Consider the following 12,018-nt stretch of genomic DNA (forward strand, 5'->3'; position numbering starts at 1 on the left):
CTGGAAACACGTCCTGGACAGTCTGGAACCACCTGCCGGCCAAGCCTGAACCACCTGCCAAGCACAACGGAACAACCTGCCAGACACGCCAAAATCACCTGCGTGTTGTGCCAGGACCACTTGGAGGACTCTCTGGGATGACCTGCCGGGCATGCCGGAACCACCTCTCAGACGTGCCAGAACCATGTGGCGGACAGTCCGGAATCACCTGTTGGGCATGCGCAACCACCTCTGAGACGTACCAGAACCACATGCCGTGCCGGCTGGAACCACCTACCGGACAGACCGGAATCACCTTTCGGGCATGCCGGAACCACCTGTCAGATGTGCCAGAAACACGTGCCGGAGACGCCGGAAGCACCTGCCAAGCACGTTGGAACCACCTGCTGAATTCGCCTGAACCACCTGCCGGACATGCCAAAATCACCTGCCGACTATGCCAGAACCACTTGGCGAACACTCCGGAATCTCTTGCCGGGCATGCAGGAACCACCTCTCAGACATGCCAGAACCCCGTGCCAATGACCCCGGAAGCACCAGCCGAGCACGCCGGAACCACCTGCTCGACTCGCCAGAACCACCTGCCGATCACGCAAAAATCACCTGCCGGCTACGCCACAACCAGTTGGTGAACAATTTGGAATCACCTGCCAGGCTTGCTGGAACCACCTGCCAGTCATGCCAAAATCACCTGCCAACTACGCCAGAACCGCTTGGCGGACACTGCGGAAACACCTGTCGGGCCGGCTGGAACCACATCTCAGACGTGCCAGAAACGTGTTCATGAGATGCTGGAACCACACCGCGAACAGACGGATACCACCTGCCAGAACCGCCTGAACCACCTGCTGAGCACGCCGGAACCACCTGCTCGACTCACCTGTACCACCTCCCTGACACGCCAAAATCACCTGCTGGGTATGCCAGAACCACTTGGCGGACACTCCGGAATCATCTGCAGGACATGCCGGAACCAGCTCTCAGACACACCAGAACCAAGTGCCGGAGACGCCGGAAGCACCTGCCGAGCATGCCGGAGCCACCTGCTCGACTCGCCAGAAACACCTGCCGGACACGCCAAAATCACCTGCCGGGTATGCCAGAGCCACCTGGCGGACACTACGGAATCACCTGCCGCGCATGCCGGAACCACCTCTCAGACGTGCCGGAAGCACGTGCCAGACATGCCGGAAACACCTAGCGGACAGACCGGAACCACCTGCCAAGAATGGCGGAGCCACCTGTTCGACTCCCTGGAACCACATGCCGGACAGGCCAATATCAACTGCTGGCTATGCCAGAACCACCTGGGGGACAGTCCGGGATCACCTGCCAGCCATGGCGGAACCACCTCTCAGACGTACCAGAACCACCTGCCGGAGAAGCTGGAAACACGTCCTGGACAGACTGGAACCACGTGACGGCCATGCCTGAACCACCTGCCGAGCACGGCGGAACCACCTGCCGGACACGCCAAAATCACCTGCGGGCTACGCCAGAACCACTTGGACGACTCTCCGAAATGACCTGCCGGGCATGTTGGAACCACCTCTCAGACGTGCCAGAAGCACGTGGCGGACAGTCCGGAATCACCTGTTGGGCATACGCAACCACCTCTGACACGTACCATAACCACGTGCCGTGCACGCCGGAACCACCTACCGGACAGACCGGAATCAGCTTTTGGGCATGCCGGAACCACCAGTCAGATGTGCCAGAAACACGTGCCGGAGACGCCGGAAGCACCTGCCGAGCACGTCGCAACCACCTGCTCAACTCGCCTGAACCACCTGCCGGACACGCCAAAATCACCTGCCCGCTACACCAGCACCACTTCGGGGACAAGCCGGAATCACGTGAGGGGCATGCCGGCACAGCCTCTCAGACTGAACCTCGTGCCGGACACCACAGAACCACCTGCCGGACAGACCGGAACCACCTGCCGGACACGCCGGAACCACCGGCTAGACCCGCCGGAACGACCGCTGGACATGCAAAATCACCTGCCGGCTACGCCGGAAACACTTGGCGAACACTCCGGAATCACCTGCCGGGCATGCCGGAACCACCTCTCAGATATGCCAGAACCACGTGCCAATGACCCCGGAAGCAACTGCCGAGCACGCCGGAACCACCTGCTCGACTCGCCAGAACCACCTGCCGGACACGCAGAAATCACCTGCCGGCTACGCCACAACCAGTTGGGGAACACTTCGGAATCACCTGCCAGGCTTGCTGGAACCACCTGCCGGTCATGCCAAAATCACCTGCCAACTACGCCAGTACCACTTGGCGGACACTGTGGAAACACCTGTCGGGCCGGCCGGAACCACATCTCAGACGTGCCAGAACCATGTGCATGAGATGATGGAACCACACCCCGAACAGACGGAAAACACCTGCCAGACCCGTCTGAACAACCTGCCGAGCACGCCGGAGCCACCTGCTCGACTCGCCGGAACCACCTACCTCACATGCCCAAATCACCAGCCGGGTATTCCAGAACCTCTTGGCGGACACTCCGGAATCATCTGCCGGACATGCCGGAACCAGCTCTCAGACACACCAGAACCACGTGCCGGAGACGCCGGAAGCACCTGCCGAGCATGCCGGAGCCACCTGCTCGACTCGCCAGAAACACCTGCCGGACACGCCAAAATCACCTGCCGGGTACGCCAGAACCACCTGGCGGACACTCCGAAATCACCTGTCGCGCATGCCGGAACCACCTCTCAGACGTGCCGGAAGCACGTGCCGGACATGCCGGAATCACCTACCGGACAGACCGGAACCACCTGCCGAGCACGCCGGAGCCACCTGTTCGACTCGCTGGAACCACCTGCCGGACAGGCCAATATCAACTGCTGGCTATGCCAGAACCACCTGGGGGACGGTCCGGAATCGCCTGCCAGCCATGGCGGAACCACCTCTCAGACGTACCAGAACCACCTGCCGGAGAAGCTGGAAACACGTCCTGGACAGTCTGGAACCACCTGCCGGCCAAGCCTGAACCACCTGCCAAGCACAACGGAACAACCTGCCAGACACGCCAAAATCACCTGCGTGTTATGCCAGAACCACTTGGAGGACTCTCTGGGATGACCTGCCGGGCATGCCGGAACCACCTCTCAGACTTGCCAGAACCATGTGGCGGACAGTCCGGAATCACCTGTTGGGCGTGCGCAACCACCTCTGAGACGTACCAGAACCACATGCCGTGCAGGCTGGAACCACCTACCGGACAGACCGGAATCACCTTTCGGGCATGCCGGAACCACCTGTCAGATGTGCCAGAGACACGTGCCGGAGACGCCGGAAGCACCTGCCAAGCACGTTGGAACCACCTGCTCAACTCGCCTGAACCACCTGCCGGACATGCCAAAATCACCTGCCGACTATGCCAGAACCACTTGGCGAACACTCCGGAATCACTTGCCGGGCATGCAGGAACCACCTCTCAGACATGCCAGAACCCCGTGCCAATGAGCCCGGAAGCACCAGCCGAGCACGCCGGAACCACCTGCTCGACTCGCCAGAACCACCTGCCGATCACGCAAAAATCACCTGCCGGCTACGCCACAACCAGTTGGTGAACACTTTGGAATCACCTGCCAGGCTTGCTGGAACCACCTGCCAGTCATGCCAAAATCACCTGCCAACTACGCCAGAACCGCTTGGCGGACACTGCGGAAACACCTGTCAGCCCAGCTGGAACCACATCTCAGACGTGCCAGAAACGTGTTCATGAGATGCCGGAACCACACCCCAAACAGACAGATACCACCTGCCAGAACCGCCTGAACCACCTGCGGAGCACGCCGGAACCACCTGCTCGACTCACCGGTACCACCTCCCTGACACGCCAAAATCACCTGCTGGGTATGCCAGAACCACTTGGTGGACACTCCGGAATCATCTGCCGGACATGCCGGAACCAGCTCTCAGACACACCAGAACCAAGTGCCGGAGACGCCGGAAGCACCTGCCGAGCATGCCGGAGCCACCTGCTCGACTCGCCAGAAACACCTGCCGGACACGCCAAAATCACCTGCCGGGTATGCCAGAACCACCTGGCGGACACTACGGAATCACCTGCCGCGCATGCCGCAACCACCTCTCAGACGTGCCGGAAGCACGTGCCAGACACGCCGGAAACACCTACCTGACAGACCGGAACCACCTGCCAAGAACCCCGGAGCCACCTGTTCGACTCGCTGGAACCACCTGCCGGACAGGCCAATATCAACTGCTGGCTATGCCAGAACCACCTGGGGGACAGTCTGGGATCACCTGCCAGCCATGGCGGAACCACCTCTCAGACGTACCAGAACCACCTGCCGGAGAAGCTGGAAACACGTCCTGGACAGTCTGGAACCACCTGCCGGCCAAGCCTGAACCACCTGCCAAGCACAACGGAACAACCTGCCAGACACGCCAAAATCACCTGCGGGCCACACCAGAACCACTTGGACGACTCTCCGAAATGACCTGCCGGGCATGTTGGAACACCTCTCAGACGTGCCAGAAGCACGTGGCAGACAGTCCGGAATCACCTGTTGGGCATACGCAACCACCTCTGACACGTGCCAGAACCACGTGCCGTGCACGCCGGAACCACCTACCGGACAGACCGGAATCAACTTTTGGGCATGCCGGAACCACCAGTCAGATGTGCCAGAAACACGTGCCGGAGACGCCGGAAGCCCCTGACGAGCACGTCGCAACCACCTGCTCAACTCGCCTGAACCACCTGCCGGACACGCCAAAATCACCTGCCGGGTACGCCAGAACCAGTTGGGGAACACTTCGGAATCACCTGCCGGGCTTGCTGGAACCACCTGCCGGTCATGCCAAAATCACCTGCCAACTACGCCAGTACCAATTGGCGGACACTGTGGAAACACCTGTCGGGCCAGCCGGAACCACATCTCAGACGAGCCAGAACCATGTGCATGAGATGCTGGAACCACACCCCGAACAGACGGAAAACACCTGCCAGACCCGTCTGAACCACCTGCGGAGCACGCCGGAGCCACCTGCTCGACTCGCCGGAACCACGTACCTGACATGCCCAAATCACCAGCCGGGTATGCCAGAACCACTTGGCGGACACTCCGGAATCATCTGCCGGACATGCCGGAACCAGCTCTCAGACACACCAGAACCACGTGCCGGAGACGCCGGAAGCACCTGCCGAGCATGCCGGAGCCACCTGCTCGACTCGCCAGAAACACCTGCCGGACACGCCAAAATCACCTGCCGGGTACGCCAGAACCACCTGGCGGACACTCCGAAATCACCTGTCGCGCATGCCGGAACCACCTCTCAGACGTGCCGGAAGCACGTGCCGGACACGCCGGAATCACCTACCGGACAGACCGGAACCACCTGCCGAGCACGCCGGAGCCACCTGTTCGACTCGCTGGAACCACCTGCCGGACAGGCCAATATCAACTGCTGGCTATGCCAGAACCACCTGGGGGACGGTCCGGAATCGCCTGCCAGCCATGGCGGCACCACCTCACAGATGTACCAGAACCACCTCCCGGAGAAGCTGGAAACACGTCCTGGACAGTCAGGAACCACCTGCCGGCCAAGCCTGAACCACCTGCCAAGCACAACGGAACAACCTGCCAGACACGCCAAAATCACCTGCGTGTTATGCCAGAACCACTTGGAGGACTCTCTGGGATGACCTGCCGGGCATGCCGGAACCACCTCTCAGACGTGCCAGAACCATGTGGCGCACAGTCCGGAATCACCTGTTGGGCATGCGCAACCACCTCTGAGACGTAAAAGAACCACGTGCCGTGCAGGCTGGAACCACCTACCGGACAGACCGGAATCACCTTTCGGGCATGCCGGAACCACCTGTCAGATGTGCCAGAGACACGTGCCGGAGACGCCGGAAGCACCTGCCAAGCACGTTGGAACCACCTGCTCTACTCGCCTGAACCACCTGCCGGACACGCCAAAATCACCTGCCCGCTACACCAGCACCACTTCGGGGACAAGCCGGAATCACGTGAGGGGCATGCCGGCACAGCCTCTCAGACTGAACCTCGTGCCGGACACCACAGAACCACCTGCCGGACAGACTGGAGCCACCTGCCGGACACGCCGGAACCACCGGCTCGACCCACCAGAACGACCGCTGGACATGCAAAATCACCTGCCGGCTACGCCAGAAACACTTGGCAAACACTCCGGAATCACCTGCCGGGCATGCCGGAACCACCTCTCAGATATGCCAGAACCACGTGCCAATGACCCCGGAAGCACCTGCCGAGCACGCCGGAACCAGTTGGGGAACACTTCGGAATCACCTGCCGGGCTTGCTGTAACCACCTGCCGGTCATGCCAAAATCACCTGCCAACTACGCCAGAACCGCTTGGCGGACACTGCGGAAACACCTGTCGGGCCGGCTGGAACCACATCTCAGACGTGCCAGAAACGTGTTCATGAGATGCTGGAACCACACCCCGAACAGACGGATACCACCTGCCAGAACCGCCTGAACCACCTGATGAGCACGCCGGAACCACCTGCTTGACTCACTGGTACCACCTCCCTGACACGCCAAAATCACCTGCTGGGTATGCCAAAACCACTTGGCGGACACTCCGGAATCATCTGTCGGACAGGCTGGAACCAGCTCTCAGACACACCAGAACCAAGTGCCGGAGACGCCGGAAGCACCTGCCGAGCATGCCTGAGCCAACTGCTCGACTCGCCAGAACCACCTGCCGATCACGCAAAAATCACCTGCCGGCTACGCCACAACCAGTTGGTGAACACTTCGGAATCACCTGCCGGGCTTGCTGGAACCACCTGCCGGTCATGCCAAAATCACCTGCCAACTACGCCAGTACCACTTGGCGGACACTGTGGAAACACCTGTCGGGCCGGCCGGAACCACATCTCAGACGTGCCAGAACCATGTGCATGAGATGCTGGAACCACACCCCGAACAGACGGAAAACACCTGCCAGACCCGTCTGAACAACCTGCCGAGCACGCCGGAGCCACCTGCTCGACTCGCTGGAACCACCTACCTGACATGCCAAAATCACCAGCCGGGTATGCCAGAACCGCTTGGAGGACTCTCTTGGATGACCTGCCGGGCATGCCGGAACCACCTCTCAGACGTACCAGAACCACCTGCCGGAGAAGCTGGAAACACGTCCTGGACAGTCTGGAACCACCTGCCGGCCAAGCCTGAACCACCTGCCAAGCACAACGGAACAACCTGCCAGACACGCCAAAATCACCTGCGTGTTATGCCAGAACCACTTGGAGGACTCTCTGGGATGACCTGCCGCGCATGCCGGAACCACCTCTCAGACGTGCCAGAACCATGTGGCGGACAGTCCGGAATCACCTGTTGGGCATGCGCAACCACCTCTGAGACGAACCAGAACCACATGCCGTGCAGGCTGGAACCACCTACCGGACAGACCGGAATCACCTTTCGGGCATGCCGGAACCACCTGTCAGATGTGCCAGAAACACGTGCCGGAGACGCCGGAAGCACCTGCCAAGCACGTTGGAACCACATGCTCAACTCGCCTGAACCACCTGCCGGACATGCCAAAATCACCTGCCGACTATGCCAGAACCACTTGGCGAACACTCCGGAATCACTTGCCGGGCATGCAGGAACCACCTCTCAGACATGCCAGAACCCCGTGCCAATGACCCCGGAAGCACCTGCCGAGCACGCCGGAACCACCTGATCGACTCGCCAGAACCACCTGCCGGACACGCAGAAATCACCTGCCGGCTACGCCACAACCAGTTGGGCAACACTTAGGAATCACCTGCCGGGCTTGCTGGAACCACCTGCTGGTCATGCCAAAATCACCTGCCAACTACGCCAGAACCGCTTGGCGGACACTGCGGAAACACCTGCCGGGCCAGCCGGAACCACATCTCAGACGTGCCAGAAACGTGTTCATGAGATGCTGGAACCACACCACGAACAGACGGATACCACCTGCCAGAACCGCCTGAACCACCTGATGAGCACGCCGGAACCACCTGCTCGACTCACTGGTACCACCTCCCTGACACGCCAAAATCACCTGCTGGGTATGCCAGAACCACTTGGCGGACACTCCGGAATCATCTGCCGGACATGCCGGAACCAGCTCTCAGACACACCAGAACCAAGTGCCGGAGACGCCGGAAGCACCTGCCGAGCATGCCAGAGACATCTGCTCGACTCGCCGGAACCACCTACCTGACACGCCCAAATCACCAGCCGGATATGCCAGAACCATTTGGCGGACACTCCGGAATCATCTGCCGGACATGCCGGAACCAGCTCTCAGACACACCAGAACCAAGTGCCGGAGACGCCGGAAGCACCTGCCGAGCATGCCGGAGCCACCTGCTCGACTCGCCAGAAACACCTGCCGATCACGCAAAAATCACCTGCCGGCTACGCCACAACCAGTTGGTGAACACTTTGGAATCACCTGCCAGGCTTGCTGGAACCACCTGCCAGTCATGCCAAAATCACCTGCCAACTACGCCAGAACCGCTTGGCGGACACTGCGGAAACACCTGTCAGGCCGGCTGGAACCACATCTCAGACGTGCCAGAAACGTGTTCATGAGATGCTGGAACCAGACCCCGAACAGACGGATACCACCTGCCAGAACCGCCTGAACCACCTGCTGAGCACGCCGGAACCACCTGCTCGACTCACCGGTACCACCTCCCTGACACGCCAAAATCACCTGCTGGGTATGCCACAACCACTTGGCGGACACTCCGGAATCATCTGCCGGACATGCCGGAACCAGCTCTCAGACACACCAGAACCAAGTGCCGGAGACGCCGGAAGCACCTGCCGAGCATGCCGGAGCCACCTGCTCGACTCGCCAGAAACACCTGCTGGACACGCCAAAATCACCTGCCGGGTACGCCAGAACCACCTGGCCGACACTCCGAAATCACCTGTCGCGCATGCCGGAACCACCTCTCAGACGTGCCGGAAGCACGTGCCGGACACGCCGGAATCACCTACCGGACAGACCGGAACCAGCTGCCGAGCACGCCGGAGCCACCTGTTCGACTCGCTGGAACCACCTGCCGGACAGGCCAATATCAACTGCTGGCTATGCCAGAACCACCTGGGCGACAGTCCGGGATCACCTGTCAGCCATGGCGGAACCACCTCTCAGACGTACCAGAACCACCTGCCGGACAAGTTGGAAACACGTCCTGGACAGACTGGAACCACGTGACGGCCATGCCTGAACCACCTGCCGAGCACGGCGGAACCACCTGCCGGACACGCCAAAATCACCTGCGGGCTACGCCAGAACCACTTGGACGACTCTCCGAAATGACCTGCCGGGCATGTTGGAACCACCTCTCAGACGTGCCAGAAGCACGTGACGGACAGTCCGGCATCACCTGTTGGGCATACGCAACCACCTCTGACACGTACCAGAACCACGTGCCGTGCACGCCGGAACCACCTACCGGACAGACCGGAATCAACTTTTGGGCATGCCGGAACCACCAGTCAGATGTGCCAGAAACACGTGCCGGAGACGCCGGAAGCACCTGCCGAGCACGTCGCAACCACCTGCTCAACTCGCCTGAACCACCTGCCGGAAACGCCAAAATCACCTGCCCGCTACACCAGCACCACTTCGGGGACAAGCCGGAATCACGTGAGGGGCATGCCGGCACAGCCTCTCAGACTGAACCTCGTGCCGGACACCACAGAACCACCTGCCGGACAGACCGGAACCACCTGCCGGACACGCCGGTACCACCGGCTCGACCCGCCGGAACGACCGCTGGACATGCAAAATCACCTGCCGGCCACGCCGGAAACACTTGGCGAACACTCCGGAATCACCTGCCGGGCATGCCGGAACCACCTCTCAGATATGCCAGAACCACGTGCCAATGACCCCGGAAGCACCTGCCGAGCATGCCGGAACCACCTGCTCGACTCGCCAGAACCACCTGCCGGACATGCAAAAATCACCTGCCGGCTACTCCACAACCAGTTGGGGAAAACTTCGGAATCACCTGCCGGGCTTGCTGGAACCACCTGCCGGTCATGCCAAAATCACCTGCCAACTACGCCAGTACCACTTGGCGGACACTGTGGAAACACCTGTCGGGCCGGCCGGAACCACATCTCAGACGTGCCAGAACCATGTGCATGAGATGCTGGAACCACACCCCGAACAGACGGAAAACACCTGCCAGACCCGTCTGAACAACCTGCCGAGCACGCCGGAGCCACCTGCTCGACTCGCCGGAACCACCTACCTGACATGCCAAAATCACCAGCCGGGTATTCCAGAACCTCTTGGCGGACACTCCGGAATCATCTGCCGGACATGCCGGAACCAGCTCTCAGACACACCAGAACCACGTGCCGGAGACGCCGGAAGCACCTGCCGAGCATGCCGGAGCCACCTGCTCGACTCGCCAGAAACACCTGCCGGACACGCCAAAATCACCTGCCGGGTACGCCAGAACCACCTGGCGGACACTCCGAAATCACCTGTCGCGCATGCCGGAACCACCTCTCAGACGTGCCGGAAGCACGTGCCGGACACGCCGGAATCACCTACCGGACAGACCGGAACCACCTGCCGAGCACGCCGGAGCCACCTGTTCGACTCGCTGGAACCACCTGCCGGACAGGCCAATATCAACTGCTGGCTATGCCAGAACCACCTGGGGGACGGTCCGGAATCGCCTGCCAGCCATGGCGGAACCACCTCTCAGACGTACCAGAACCACCTGCCGGAGAAGCTGGAAACACGTCTTGGACAGTCTGGAACCACCTGCCGGCCAAGCCTGAACCACCTGCCAAGCACAACGGAACAACCTGCCAGACACGCCAAAATCACCTGCGTGTTATGCCAGAACCACTTGGAGGACTCTCTGGGATGACCTGCCGGGCATGCCGGAACCACCTCTCAGACGTGCCAGAACCATGTGGCGGACAGTCCGGAATCACCTGTTGGGCATGCGCAACCACCTCTGAGACGTACCAGAACCATATGCCGTGCACGCCGGAACCACCTACCGGACAGACCGGAATCAACTTTTGGGCATGCCAGAACCACCAGTCAGATGTGCCAGAAACACGTGCCGGAGACGCCGGAAGCACCTGCCGAGCACGTCGCAACCACCTGCTCAACTCGCCTGAACCACCTGCCGGACACGCCAAAATCACCTGCCCGCTACACCAGCACCACTTCGGGGACAAGATGGAATCACGTGAGGGGCATGCCGGCACAGCCTCTCAGACTGAACCTCGTGCCGGACACCACAGAACCACCTGCCGGACAGACCGGAACCACCTGCCGGACCCGCCGGAACCACCGGCTCGACCCGCCGGAACGACCGCTGGACATGCAAAATCACCTGCCGGCCACGCCGGAAACACTTGGCGAACACTCCGGAATCACCTGCCGGGCATGCCGGAACCACCTCCCAGATATGCCAGAACCACGTGCCAATGACCCCGGAAGCACCTGCCGAGCACGCCGGAACCACCTGCTCGACTCGCCAGAACCACCTGCCGGACACGCAAAAATCACCTGCCGGCTACGCCACAACCAGTTGGGGAAAACTTCGGAATCACCTGCCGGGCTTGCTGGAACCACCTGCCGGTCATGCCAAAATCAACGGCCAACTACGCCAGTACCACTTGGCGGACACTGTGGAAACACCTGTCGGGCCGGCCGGAACCACATCTCAGACGTGCCATAACCATGTGCATGAGATGCTGGAACCACACCCCGAACAGACGGATACCACCTGCCAGACCCGTCTGAACAACCTGCCGAGCACGCCGGAGCCACCTGCTCGACTCGCCGGAACCATCTACCTGACATTCCCAAATCACCAGCCGGGTATGCCAGAACCACTTGGCGGACACTCCGGAATCCTCTGCCGGACATGCCGGAACCAGCTCTGAGACACACCAGAACCACGTGCCGGAGACGCCGGAAGCACCTGCCGAGCAT

This window comes from Equus caballus, chromosome 29 (genome assembly GCF_041296265.1).
Source record: "Equus caballus isolate H_3958 breed thoroughbred chromosome 29, TB-T2T, whole genome shotgun sequence".
Lineage (NCBI taxonomy): Eukaryota > Metazoa > Chordata > Mammalia > Perissodactyla > Equidae > Equus > Equus caballus.